This window comes from Schistocerca americana, chromosome 1 (assembly GCF_021461395.2).
Source record: "Schistocerca americana isolate TAMUIC-IGC-003095 chromosome 1, iqSchAmer2.1, whole genome shotgun sequence".
In the NCBI taxonomy this organism is placed as follows: Eukaryota; Metazoa; Arthropoda; class Insecta; order Orthoptera; family Acrididae; genus Schistocerca; species Schistocerca americana.
The window spans coordinates 428,959,498-428,973,314 of NC_060119.1; positions in this window are offsets into that span (position 1 = coordinate 428,959,498).

Consider the following 13,817-nt stretch of genomic DNA (forward strand, 5'->3'; position numbering starts at 1 on the left):
TGACATATAAGATCTGGCAAAAAGTTTCATGTGAGATATTTAATACAGGGTATTCAAAATTTTCATGAAGTGTCCCATAATACTTATATTCTAAATCATTATGGAAAAAGTATTCTTTTTGAAATTACGGCATTAATTAATGTCATGGTGAAAGGGGTATCAATTTGTTGTAAAAGTTCAGAGAACTTGTACTTAATAACACTCATGGACACATCTTGATTTAGCTGTGTGTCTTCTTCCCATTGTTTACAGGCATCTGTTGCATTTAGCTTCTGTTGCTACAATTATTATTGTTAGTTTTGGCTTACGTTGACATATAAAAATTTCTCTTGAAACTGTCATGCATTATGGTAGTTTTCCTGGACTAAATGATCAACCTGTAAAGACATTGGTTTTAATTGCAATTGGAGATTAAAACTATCTTGATATTTTGTTTGTTTAAATGATGCTTTTTAGAGCTATAGTTTATGTAACAGACATTCAGTATCTTCATAGCAAAACTAGAAGTAGTTTCAACTTCTGTATAAAAATGTCTTGAAATCTATAGATTAGCAAAACTTCATAAATACTTTTAGTTTTCTGATTGAACATAATATGTAATTATTAAAGTATTTCCTGAAAACCATGTTATTTTGTAGTTACATCTGTGCCTATACTCTGAAATTCAGTGGTCTTATAATTTTGATATGCCCAAGCCGTATTTTTCAAGAACTGTATAACTTTAGAAATGAGATAGCAGAATTATGTGCTTCATATGTGATGAAATTATAATGTCAGTAGTTCTGCTCCTATCCATATCTTTTTTTTAATTTTTATTTCTGTACCGTTATGTTCTGTCTATGATTTCAATAGTAGTCATTTAATCAGTCTCCCTTTATCACTTCAAATGTGATTCATAATTAACACATTTCATAAAGTATGTGACAGTGCTGCACAGTGCACGTACTTCTGATGTGATTTCCCTTCCAAGTTGTTGAATTAACACATTTGTTGTTCATCCCTTACTTTTTCTTTAAAGTTTTTTGTCCCCTATAATATTTGTCCGCAATGTTTTAAATCTGCATACTCTTGTACAGTGCCATTCTGTTTCAGCCTTAGTGTAACTTGCTGGTGCTGTCATTTATCAGTGCTGCTCCTTTTTTTTCTATGTTCCAATATTCCTTGAAGTAGTTTTTCCGTATCTTTATTTGTGCTCTACCTCACATATTCTTTGAACGTTGCTCATCTTCACTGCTTCTGCCGAGCCTAGAAATAACAGCCTCTGTAGGTTCAAAATGTGGTTCACTCTTAATCCTTTGTTAACATTATATTTGCCACATATTTGAATGCCTATCTGTTGAAATGTGAAAGATTCTAAGGAATGTTGTAGTTAAAAAATGTTTTGTGAATGATCCTGTGTATGTATTTGTCTTTTTATTTCTGCAGCAAATATTTATAGATCAGTATTTTGAAAACTGGTATTTTGAAGATGAAGAAGAAAGTTCACAATTAGCATGATTTGTTGTAATTACAGATGATCTCACACAAGGAGAAATCATCATATAAATATTGGCAGTCTGTTTCCAATCAATTTTGTTCTTTTGGCTGAAGCTACAATGCAGATTTGAAAATTTATACATGCCTTTCATTTTCAAGGACACAGATTGGAAAGTGTTTACCTCATGGAATTGGGTGTACTGCTGGTGGTCAGCATCTTTCCAACACAATATTTCGATGTCATGACTCAGCATCTTCACCAGATGTTTCCCGTCACAGGAAACAGCTGATGAAGACGCCGTGTTACAACGTTGAAATATTGTGTTGGGAAGACAGAAAACAGAAGACAAAAGTACACCCAATTCCACAAGATGATATGAATCACTGGGAAAGAAATTATTGATGTCCACTTTGTACATGCTTGTTCATTTCAATCTTTTATGTTTGTACCTGTTATTTCTGATGACTGGTTAAATATGTAAATATGTATGTACATTCCTGAACAGCTTTGAAATCTAGGTTTTTACATGATTGTGATCCAGTTGATTCATTTCTGCACCTTCTTAACTGAGATTTAAATTCTGATGATTCTGAAAGAAAAAAAAAATACAAGACTGAATGTAACAACATTACCCAAAATCCCATTCTATGCAAACTCTGCTAGGCAGAAATGTTTTACAAAATCCTTTACTCTTGACTACTAATTTCCCTTGGCTCACATTATCTAGAAATACTTGTCTTCCATTTTCTCGTTTTGCTACTTCAGTCCAATGTTGCACAATACCTAACACCCTATTTGCTGCATTAGTTTCTCGTCTTCTTTGCTATTTTATATTTTGTGCTAGTCATGTTCATATTTCATTAGATTGGCAGTAAGCCTCAATTTCAGCATGGTGCACCATGTGTTTCTTGTCCCTTTCTTAGTTTAATGTTTCCATATAGAATAATGCTTTTTCATTGCTCAGTAGTCACTAATGTAATTCCTTCTTCTTCAGACCTGCTTGAATTGAAAATCTGACGTTCATCATTGTGGAAACACGATCAAGGAAACACTGGAATTTATATATTGAAGTATTTTTATTCTGTGTAGGAGTATAAGTAATTTAAAAAATGTGATTTCAGAAACATGGTGAGGAACTTATTTTTCATGGTGTAGTTTTCCATCAAAATTAGTTTTCCCCTCTTATTTAAAGTACTGAAATGTTCTCTTCTTTTAATTCTTCTTGCTGTTAACACACATAGCAAAATGTGTTTATGGAGATATTATTTAACTTAAATTGCCATTTGAAAAGTATTTTTATTAAGAGTGAAAATAACAATATCATTTAATAGGCAGTCCAAGAGACATACACAATTGTGTACAGTAAATCCAAGGTTACATTTTTCATATTACGTGCTTTCTCTACCTGAACCATCCAATTCCATGCCTTTTTCTCAACAAAGCGGCCCCAGCATGTGACATTCTTGATTTGAAATTAAACCAAATTGATTCCAGGATTTGTCTGGTCACAAAAATCATTGATCTTTTTATTTACAACTTGGTGAATTGGAGGAGTCTGTTGAACTATCTAGTTCTGAAAATTGAGGCTAATTTTATGTTTCACTTACTGAGGTAGCAAATAGAATGAACTGTATTGTAATTATGTGTATGAAAATAATTCAGCTACCATTTGAATTGCAGAGTATTGGTGTGGATGTAGACGGAAACCATGTCCTAATAACATTTGTTATTGTGTTGCAATTGGTGTTGGATATAGTGGATTATCTCACTCTGTGAACAAGGAAATGTAACTGGTGTTTGAAGAAATATTGCATTCAGTTTTTAGTAATGTTATCTGAACTCTTTCAGTGCTTTAATATTGGGAGTGAACTACCTGCCGCCTGAAACCCAATACGTGAAATAGGTATATTCTGTGAGGTCCACTAATTTTGCACTTGCCTGTTCTGGTGGTGAAGAAGTACAAACCCTTAATTCTCTTTCTGTTTCTCTATGTTCATTTCGTAATTACTACAGTTTTTCTTCCTGGTTGTCTTTATTTTCTACTTTTACATCACTGTGTGTAATAAAAAAGAAATTTCCTGAAAACAGTTCATAAGTAAAAGTTTAAAACTGATTGATACACTCAGAGAAGACTTACTAAAGAAGGAACAAAAAATAATTTGTAACAGACTTGTCTCACAAACTGAGTGCGCGACAGTTGAGTTGCTAACACTCATGCATTACCCATAAAAACTCTTGATGTAGATATTTCAATGCTCCATTACATATCTTTCTTTTATTTCAAATCATTAATCTCTTTCTTAAACAGATGTGTGGAAATGACTTCAGCTTCTGGTGCTGTAATATTTTACAACTAGATAATTGTGTGTTAGAAATCTGATATTTCTTCACAGGAGGCTAATGACAAGTTCTTTCTCTTTCTGATTTGAATTCTTGGCTGACAATCCCTCCAGTCTCAGATAAATTCTTCAACTCACTCTAAGGTAATGAACAGAGGTTCTAACATTAATCACTTCCTTCAACTTCACAAAGAGTTGCAATTTACTATGAGATCTATGTCAGCTTCAGTTTTGTTCCATGAAATTTCACAACAGTTACGAGAAAAACCAAGCCATGAACTAATTGTTGTAAATTATTACAAGACTATGTGTTCCACTCATTACTCAACAACTGTTGAGAGTTCATGGAACGTGTGTGATTTTTGACATCATGGTGGTGAGAGAACTTCTGTTCTAAACAAAATTACACATAATTGGCAGTGAAAGGGTTCATAATATGATATTACTACACTAATGTCATGAGAATATGATTTAAATAGTGAATTTATAGATATAAAATCCTGGCCCATATAATTTTGTGTGTACTGCTACCAATTAAACATTTCTGAAGAAATTTAAGTACTGTGAAAATAAGGTCAGACAACAGAATCTCTGCGCTGATGCTATAACAAAGAAGCAATGTAATGAAGTGATTTGATGTGAGTTAACAAACTAACTGAAGAAACACTTTTACATGCAGTTATGCTGAGTTACCTTCTGCAATTTCGGTGAACTGCTGTAAAGTTCTAAACTGAGATGGGGAATCAGTAAACAGAGCATATCTTGTGTATTATTTTGTGAATGGGGAAAAATAAAAGGAGGATTTGTTGATAACAAATATTAAAAGATCTTCATTAAGAGTTGTGTTATTGGGTTTATACTTGGAATGTGTGTTAGGTTGTCTGCAGATTTAATTTTTGTAAGAATTATTTATATGCAGAAAATGAATTTTTGGTACATAGACAGCAGTTTTTTCATATATTTTGTAAAATTCCCATTTTATTAATTAACACTAAATTAATTTGAGTGGTGTTTCTAAGGTAGATACAGGACCCATTAATTTAAATTTTTATTCCTAAAAATTTGTTTGATATTAATTTGATATCTAAAAGCTTTATATCTTAAAAGAATTTTCAGTACAATATTAGTGACTGTAATTCATTCTGAAATCTGTTGTTATGTCTAAAAAAAATTTACACACACTTGTCAGTAATGTATTATAGGACATTACTATTTTTAACCATCAATAATTATTTTAAGGGATTGGATAACAAGCTTTGTGGTAATGTTTCACTTGTGAAGCATTAATTGCAGCTTTCCAGTTATCATACAGCACATAATATATATGTACATATATAGATAAATATTATATTTCAAAATACAGAGGTTTTATCATGTATTGTTCTACTACATGTTGTAGGTGATTTATACTTTTATTTGTTTCTAAACATAAATATAAAGGTAATTTAACTGATGCCTGTAAGATTTTCCAGTAACTGTAAAACAAATTGTGATAGTTTAAATTGCATTGTTTCATTTTTGTGTTGTACGATATGTATGCGTACATGATTGTTAGATATTGAATAACTTGTGATACCTGCTTAAAATATGGAAACTGTTATATCTGAAAAACATTTTTGTTTAAATTTCATTGAAATGTTATATAATATTAACCAGTGTTTTAAAGAGATTTATATACTTTTATGACTTGAAAGACTGATTCGAGGCAAATACTTTATTCATACAAGCTTAGAAGTTAGCCAAGAGGGCAGCTCTGTTTTTTCTATGTAGTTTTGTTTGGTGTTAAGACTGTTATGTTGTAAATATTTGTACATTACTCATGATAACTCTTGATGTAAATATTTCAGTGCTCCAGTACATTTCTCTCTTTTACTTCAAAGCATTAATCTCTTCCTTAAACAGATATGTAGGAGTGATATCAGCTGCTGCTGCTGTAATATTTTGCAACCATATAATTTTGCAACTATTTTTGTAGCCGAAGTATAACAGCATATTTCTGATTTATTGTTACAAAACAGCACAGAATCTATGTTTTTATACCTCTCAAAGTACATCTGCCAGCCACTCAAGTCTACTAATGTACTCAAACAAATTTAATAGTATTGTCTGTCTTATGCTATGATATGTTCATTTTATGAAAACAAACTACCTTGTTTTTAAAAGTTTGCAGAAGAGGACACAGGGAATCTTGCTGTTTAGTACTAACATTTTCCAGACATATGTGGTGAATTTGATAAATAATGTTAAACTGGAGCTGATGTGTGCACTGTTTAGCTCTGTAAAGCAAATATTAATGTGAATCTTCCATATTCAGTTCTGCATCTGCACAAGAAAGAAATCTAATCACTATTATTACCTGAAACAGAGATGATAAAAGCTTTCTTTTATCATTTGTTAATGCTTTCAAAATCTGCAAAAGTGTCACAAAAAGTACTTTTAAATAGTACATTCAATTCAAAGAAACAGGACACCACAGCTGTTGTGGGCACAAATAATATAGTTTCCTTACAAATAATATGGATTGATAATATCAGTCAGATTACAATGGTGAACAGTAATGACACAACAGATGAAGTGTCTTATTTTTGTGAAAAAGTTATTTGGGATGTAATAGATGTTTATCACCAATTAATTAATATTAATTGTTTGCTCTCTTAGTGTATTTGGCAGTTACTTTTTAGTTTTATATATATACAAATGCAGGCTTATGAAACTCATACAATAAATTTCTGTAACATCCATAGCATGTAAAATGTGAATTTTATCCATTCAGTAACTGTGCTCCAGATGTGGGTGCTTAACAGGCTTGCATTTAGTAGTAAGTGTCATAATTAATCCATACATTATACTTCATATTATGTGATGAATCAACAAATTTGAACTAATTTGTGACAAGAAGTTTCTGAATATAGTTGTAGCATCTGTGATACTTAATATGTGAAGATCCACACTTCACTTTTAAATACTGTACCACCGATTATAAAGTATTGATTAATATTTATCTTAAGCTTATTTTGTACCAATATATAATTTATTGTATTGCAGTTGACATAAAATCTTTCCTAGCTTGTTTGATTTCTGTTTGCTAATGAAGCCAGATAATGACACTGATGATAAATGATCTCAAAATATATGAAATTATTACTCCGAAATTCAGTTAATAGGCAGTACCTGACAGCAAGTGAAGTATGACATACTAAGAAAAGGCATTTTTTTACTTGTGACTCACAATTACAGTAAAAATTATTTTGGTAACTTCTTATGGCTACAAAAGATATCACACAATGATTTTTACCTGCTGCCATTTTTTGGATTTGTGCACAATAATACAGTTTTACATAAAACTCCCAAAATGTGGGCAAGGATATGTGTATATTTTCAGATAAGTTCTTTTAATGGAATAACATCAGTGGTTGTTAAATTATATAATACAAAATCAATTATATTTTTATGAAATTAAGCAAGAAATTAAAATGATATCACTGTTTCCTGAGTGTACGAACCTACTTAAATTTATATTTATTTAGATTTATCACACTGTAATTATCATTCTTATAACAGCTGCTTGCCATAAAATGTCTTAAGAATAAATAAAATACAGTGGTAAATGTATAATATAACAGCATCACATTTATAGTTTGTATTAAATTTTCTAAAAATAACCCTGTGACAGGTTCATAACTATGTAAAGGGATAGCAGCTTTAAAGGTAATCATTTGACCTCATTGCAGATTTAATTAGCAGATGGGATGACATGTCTCTCTATTATTTTATAATCATAGATTCAGTGGATTTTGTATGTTTGAGGTTCCATTCATTTTAAAATAGTGAAAAAGCAGGTGATCATATATCCCATTTTATTGTGCCTAGGAGCTTATGTAGTGTACACATTGCTTTGAAAAAAAATAAGTGAGCTGTTAGAAGAACCAAAATTTTTGAGTATGGACTGAACAGTTTTCATTAAACTATTGTGGATTACAATTTAAGCTTCAGAATCTTATGACAGCTTGAGCACAATAATCATGCATCACCTGGTTAGAAAAAATGAGCTGTTAAATTTAGTACGTGACAAGCAAGATGGTGTACTTTATGTAGAGAATATGAAGCAATATTTTTCCATTGGTAGCCTTCCATAGTAAAAGCATGTGACACTTCAATATTTTCTACCTTCTAATGTGAGACCCTTGGTATCTCCACATTTAGAAATTTGGTGAGGGTAATTGAGGGTAGCAGCCACCATTACAGCTGGAAACCAGTCTCTGTTGACAGTTCACTGACTGAAACAAAATGTAATTTATGTAAGTGGCCTTACATTAATCTGAGAAGAAAATAATGTGGTTACTTGAACTTATTTCAGCATAACGTTCCAAATGGCAGATTATTTTCTGGTCGATAATCAGCTTCAGGCACTGTAGGTACTCCAAGTGACCACATCTACATTAAGTATATTTAAAATAAATATTTTTTCTTTTATAATGTGGTTTAGTTGTCACAAATTCTTTGAAAGAAGTGTGTTTATGAGACAAAGAAATGTGATTTTGTTTTCATTGTGGTCTTTGATGAGGAATCTGTGGTCATACATGACAAAAATACCCAGTTTTATTCTTGAAACATTAATCAGCTGTAAACAATTAACAAATGAGAGTATTAAAAATTGACATTGGTACTAATTTTAAAGGTGAAATCTTGACTGATTGATTGGATACTGACAGTATCCAAAGATAGTTAAGATCTTAAACATGCCAGTTATAACTGTCTTGGATAACTCCATTTTTAATTGGTGTTGAATTCTAACAGAAAGAATCTTTGTTATTTTGGCTCAAAAATTATACTGAAGTGTGAAGGTCCTGTGAATAAGGAAACAAGGCACCATTGTTTTCTCCATTTTAACACATTTCAGTCTTTACCAAATAATTCTTTTGTTGACTTAAACAAACTGAGCACACATCCATAGCATATGGGACAATGCTAAAATTAAAAATGTCAAGTAATGTTCGTTTTGTTCAGATTACTGTATTGTTACTCATTATTTCATCTTTAAGGTTGATAGTATTTTATCTGTTCAGTTCGTGATATTACACTGTTCTGCTTTTATCTGCTGTTGATACTGGAACATCACAGTTTAGTTTCAAAAAGATTTCATCTACTTGTTGGGTCTCAATTTATTTTGAGTAGTGAATTCATTATATACATTAACTTGTTTCAAGTGAACTGACGGAGTTTTGTGTTTCTTTCTGTTCTTGCTACTGACTCCCATAGGAGTGATAGACTCTTAAGTGTCACATGGAGTGCACTGCCTGCCAGGTCATGTGGCAACCAACATATGAATTATCAGCAAACATCTTCAGAAATGAAAGTCACATCTGTTATGAAATTTCTTGCCTTTTCACATAGTAATTATTTATGAAATATGTTGAAATATTTAGGAAATCAAGTGTCTTATCAAGATCCTAATGACTTTTTCACTGTCATTTTCAATAACTTTTGTGTGAGTTCGAAAGATACATTAATTTTTGTGATTTTGAAATGTTTGTTGAATTGAGCAGATGTAATAACAGAAATTGCATATATTTGTCTTATCCATATTTAGCAATTTGCTGTATATATGATTACATAAATAACGCATGTGATTGAAAAAAAATGGTGAAAATTATTCACCATGTTAGCCATCATTCTGTTTAGCAACTTTTTTCCAATAATCATAAATATAGAGGGAAGATTCCTAGTTTTGAAATTTTCTGCAGAAAAGATAAATTTTATTTCAAATGAATTTTGTTCTAGTTAAAATGAAAAGTATGACAAACTGAGAACAATTATAAGAAAGTTGTATCCAGTATAGGCCCTTAAAGCTGCAATCCCATCGAAAATTTGTCTTTCGGTGATACATTCATGCAGCTGAGAACACAGAGGAAATTTGTGTTAAGTGTGGGAGGAATTTAAAATTAATTGAGGCAATGAATATTTTCAGTGGAGTTTCATGTGCAGTGTATCACATTGCAGATTTCAGTCATTCTGTAACTTCTATGGGTGTAGTTTTATAAATACATATTTATATATGCTGTTGCATACAAATAGCTTGTCTAATTTTCTGACTATGTACGTTCCCAGCAAGCACTCAGGGACTATACAAAACTGTTAGTTCAATTTTTGCCCTTTGCAGGAACATCCAATTATCACGTGAGAAATGTACTAAACCACTCATTAAATTGATTACCTCATGGCAATTTAATAGACACTATATGAACTGTTTATATAATTTGGTTCTGCACATGTGATACTGAAATAAAGTTAAAATCTCCTTTACCAAGTGGAAATTCTATGGCTGTGCTAGCTTTGCTAATGAAAGATAAGACAGAAGATAGCCATTACTCCAAATGTCTCGGGGAACTATGCATTAGTGTTTTCAGTTATTAAATATTGTTTAATTGATTTTTCTATCATATTCTCAGCTTTTCTCATTAAAGGTGTGGTGTTGTAATGAATGTTACATAGCACTTACTATTTTCGGTATTTTTGCATCCCGTGGCAAACAATGGTACTCTCCTATAGATCTGCCAGTCCAGATACTTTGCTGGTTGTGATGATAAATATGTGCAGAAAGATTGTGGATACAAGTTCTGCTTTGGCATCAGTAGAACACAAAAGTTTGTGCACTGTTTTCATATACAGTGTATACACATTTCCTTAGTATCATTTCTGGTGCTTTGTTAAAGATATAGTGAGTACCTGCAACCACTGGAAAGTAAAAAATTTACAAATGAATTGCTGTAGAGTGTAGAGCATCTAAAAATGTATTCCGTTTATAAAATTTTCAACATAAGATACAAAATAGAGCAGTGCTTTACATTACAAATAGATGTTTATTATGAAAAGGGTAGATTGCTGCTCACAATAATAGAAGAGACATTGAGGTGCAGGTAGGCACATTCACACAAGTGACAACTGTCTCTGTTCATTGTGGTGAGAGACAGTGTTCATATGAGTATGAGTTATGCTTATGTGAATGTGTGTGTATTTTTTGCTTTGGAGGAAGACCTTTGGGCTGAAAACTAAAATGTATACCATCCTTTCTGTTGTGTCTGTCTGTCAACGCCTACTCTGTACTGTGAGCAGTAATCTGTCCTCCTCTTAATATTGCTGTAATTCCAGAATGAGATTTTCACTCTGCAGCGGAGTGTGCGCTGATATGAAACTTCCTGGCAGATTAAAACTGTGTGCCCGACCGAGACTCGAACTCAGGACCTTTGCCTTTCGCGGGCAAGTGCTCTACCAACTGAGCTACCGAAGCACGACTCACGTCCGGTACCCACAGCTTTACTTCTGCCAGTACCTCGTCTCCTACCTTCCAAACTTAACAGAAGCTCTCCTGCGAGGTGTAAAGTTTGGAAGGTAGGAGACGAGGTACTGGCAGAAGTAAAGCTGTGGGTACCGGACGTGAGTCGTGCTTCGGTAGCTCAGTTGGTAGAGCACTTGCCCGCGAAAGGCAAAGGTCCCGAGTTCGAGTCTCGGTCGGGCACACAGTTTTAATCTGCCAGGAAGTTTCATTGCTGTAATTACTTCCTGGACCTCCCACTGTATAAAAATAAATGTTTGAATCATTAAAAACAACAGACAGTGGCATAGAAGGGAGAGGCATGGTGGAAGGAGGAGTGGGAAAAATATAAAACAGAATCGTGCTGTTTTACTCAATACATGTGACAATCTCTTTGCAACAAAGTCTACTGTTCCTGTAAAAACTACTGTTTTCTCAGATTTTGGCCAAAAAAAAAAAAAAATCATTTAACATCGAATCAAAAATGTCTTTAATTTTTTCGATTTCCACTATAGATAATAATATTACTTTTCACTTGAATAATGCTCTGTCTTACCTGTGAATGTTTGTACCTAATGATTTGAATTGGTATGAGACTGGTTGATATTTCACTGTGTTTTAAGAAACACATATGTATTCACTCCAGTTTTTGTGATCTTTTGATTTTGCTTGCTTTGTACCGCCATCTCTTCCTAGGGATTATTTGTGTGCAGAGTGTCTGTACTTGTTCTCTAAAATTTTGTAGTTATTATTTTCTATAACCAGGTGCCATTCCTGTCACCACATTGTCATACATTCTAAAGTGAGAAAGACAGCTGTGTATCCCTTCTTTCTGTGAATTGTCCCAATTTTAAATTTTGAGCTAAATGATTTTGTGTATATCTGTTATGGGGGTTAGCTCATATTTACCAATACGATGTTGGGAAACCACTTAAAAACTGCATGTGGGATGCCAGGTATACCAAACCAATGGTCATTCCTATAGCATATAGGTTTGAAGCATGTATGTTTCAATTCCTTGTTTTGGAAACTTTGAGCATTCTGCTACCAAAGCACATTATAAATTGATAAAGTCGTGACACCTTCTGCGGTAACTCCAAGTATATGTTCTTATCAGTAGTTTTAGAAAGTTTTGTATCTTGTTGTTTTGGCCTTCAGTCTGAAAAAAAATATGATGTAGCTCTCCATGCTAGTCTATCTTGTGCAAGCCACTTCATTTCTGAGTAACTACTGGTATGTGGATGAAAAATCTGCGCATGGAAAAAGTGAAACAAGGCATTCAGTGGTATTTTGACAAAATCAATGTGCGTACTATATGTTTTGCTTCCTAAATTGATGTGATAACCACATAATTAATTTGCTTCCCTACTTCCAAACACATCACAGAATATGTATTTATTATTACAGTTATCTAAACACATCACAGAATACACATTTCATATTTCGGTTATCATTTTTATATATAAAATTGGTGAAAATGCTTGCAGATAGCATAAAATGTAAAACAAAATCCGAAAAGTCTACATTAGACTCATATTGTGAGGACTAAATGATAGACAATCGCAGAGGACAAAACCTTGGAAGTGTATTCTTGGCAAGCCATAGAATGTTTCACATTTACGTACGGGAAAATTTGTTTCAGAATACTGCAGAACACGGAAATACAAAAAGAAAACTGAAATAAAAATTGGAAACAATGATGAACCTGAGTGTTTGTTGTTGCTTACATATAAAAGTGTTGATTGAAATTTAAATGTAATAATTGTATAAATGTAATGCTAAATTCACATGCAAAAAGTACTATTTTCTATTTAGTTCTCCTCAGTTCAATGCAATTGACTTCACTGCATTACATTAATCAAATATAATGTTGTAGCTGCATATAACAGAGTAAGTTTTTATAGAAACTTGTAGTTAAACTTTCAGTGTGGAGCAAAGTGTACTAGATCTAATGAGTGGGTTAAATACAAGTGTACAGCTGAGTGTAAATGAAGTCATGCTGTTTATTTCACATTTATCAAATGATTCAGTCCCAGGTTACATAATTTGATTTGGTTGTAATATTAAGCTGATGTAGAAGATTATGTTGAGCAATAAATTGTTCTGAATGTTGCACTTAGAAATCCGATAAAAATTTAATAATAATTAATAATAAAGAGCAGTAGTTGTTGTCCAGCTCATGCTATCAGTTGGTGATTGAAGTATATCTAATGGAACTGTTAAGCAGTTGCTTTAAAGGGCATATGAATAAGGACAGATATATTAATACATTAAACCTTGAAGTTGTTGTTAATATAAAATGTGGAGTACTGTAGTATATATGTATAAATTGAGACATTTATGTTTCTTTTTAATCATTCATTACTACAATAAGCCCATTTAACTTGCACGTGAAGGTGTGTACTCTTTGATGTTGAGTAGTTGTAGTCACCTAAATACCTGTTGTTTATTGCAGTATAAATGTTTTAGTTTGCTACGCAGCAGTCTATCTGGTGCGGTAATGAGTTAGCATATTTCTATCATGTGGTTTGTCTTTTTATGGATTGAAGTCTGTATATGCATGTTTCTATATTTACAATCAGCACTTGAGGGTATAGTGCAAAGCATGAATGGCACAACTGTGCAGGAACTGATATTTGTGTATGTCGTCCAGAATCAGATTAAGACTGACAAGCTTGTGCCTTCTGAT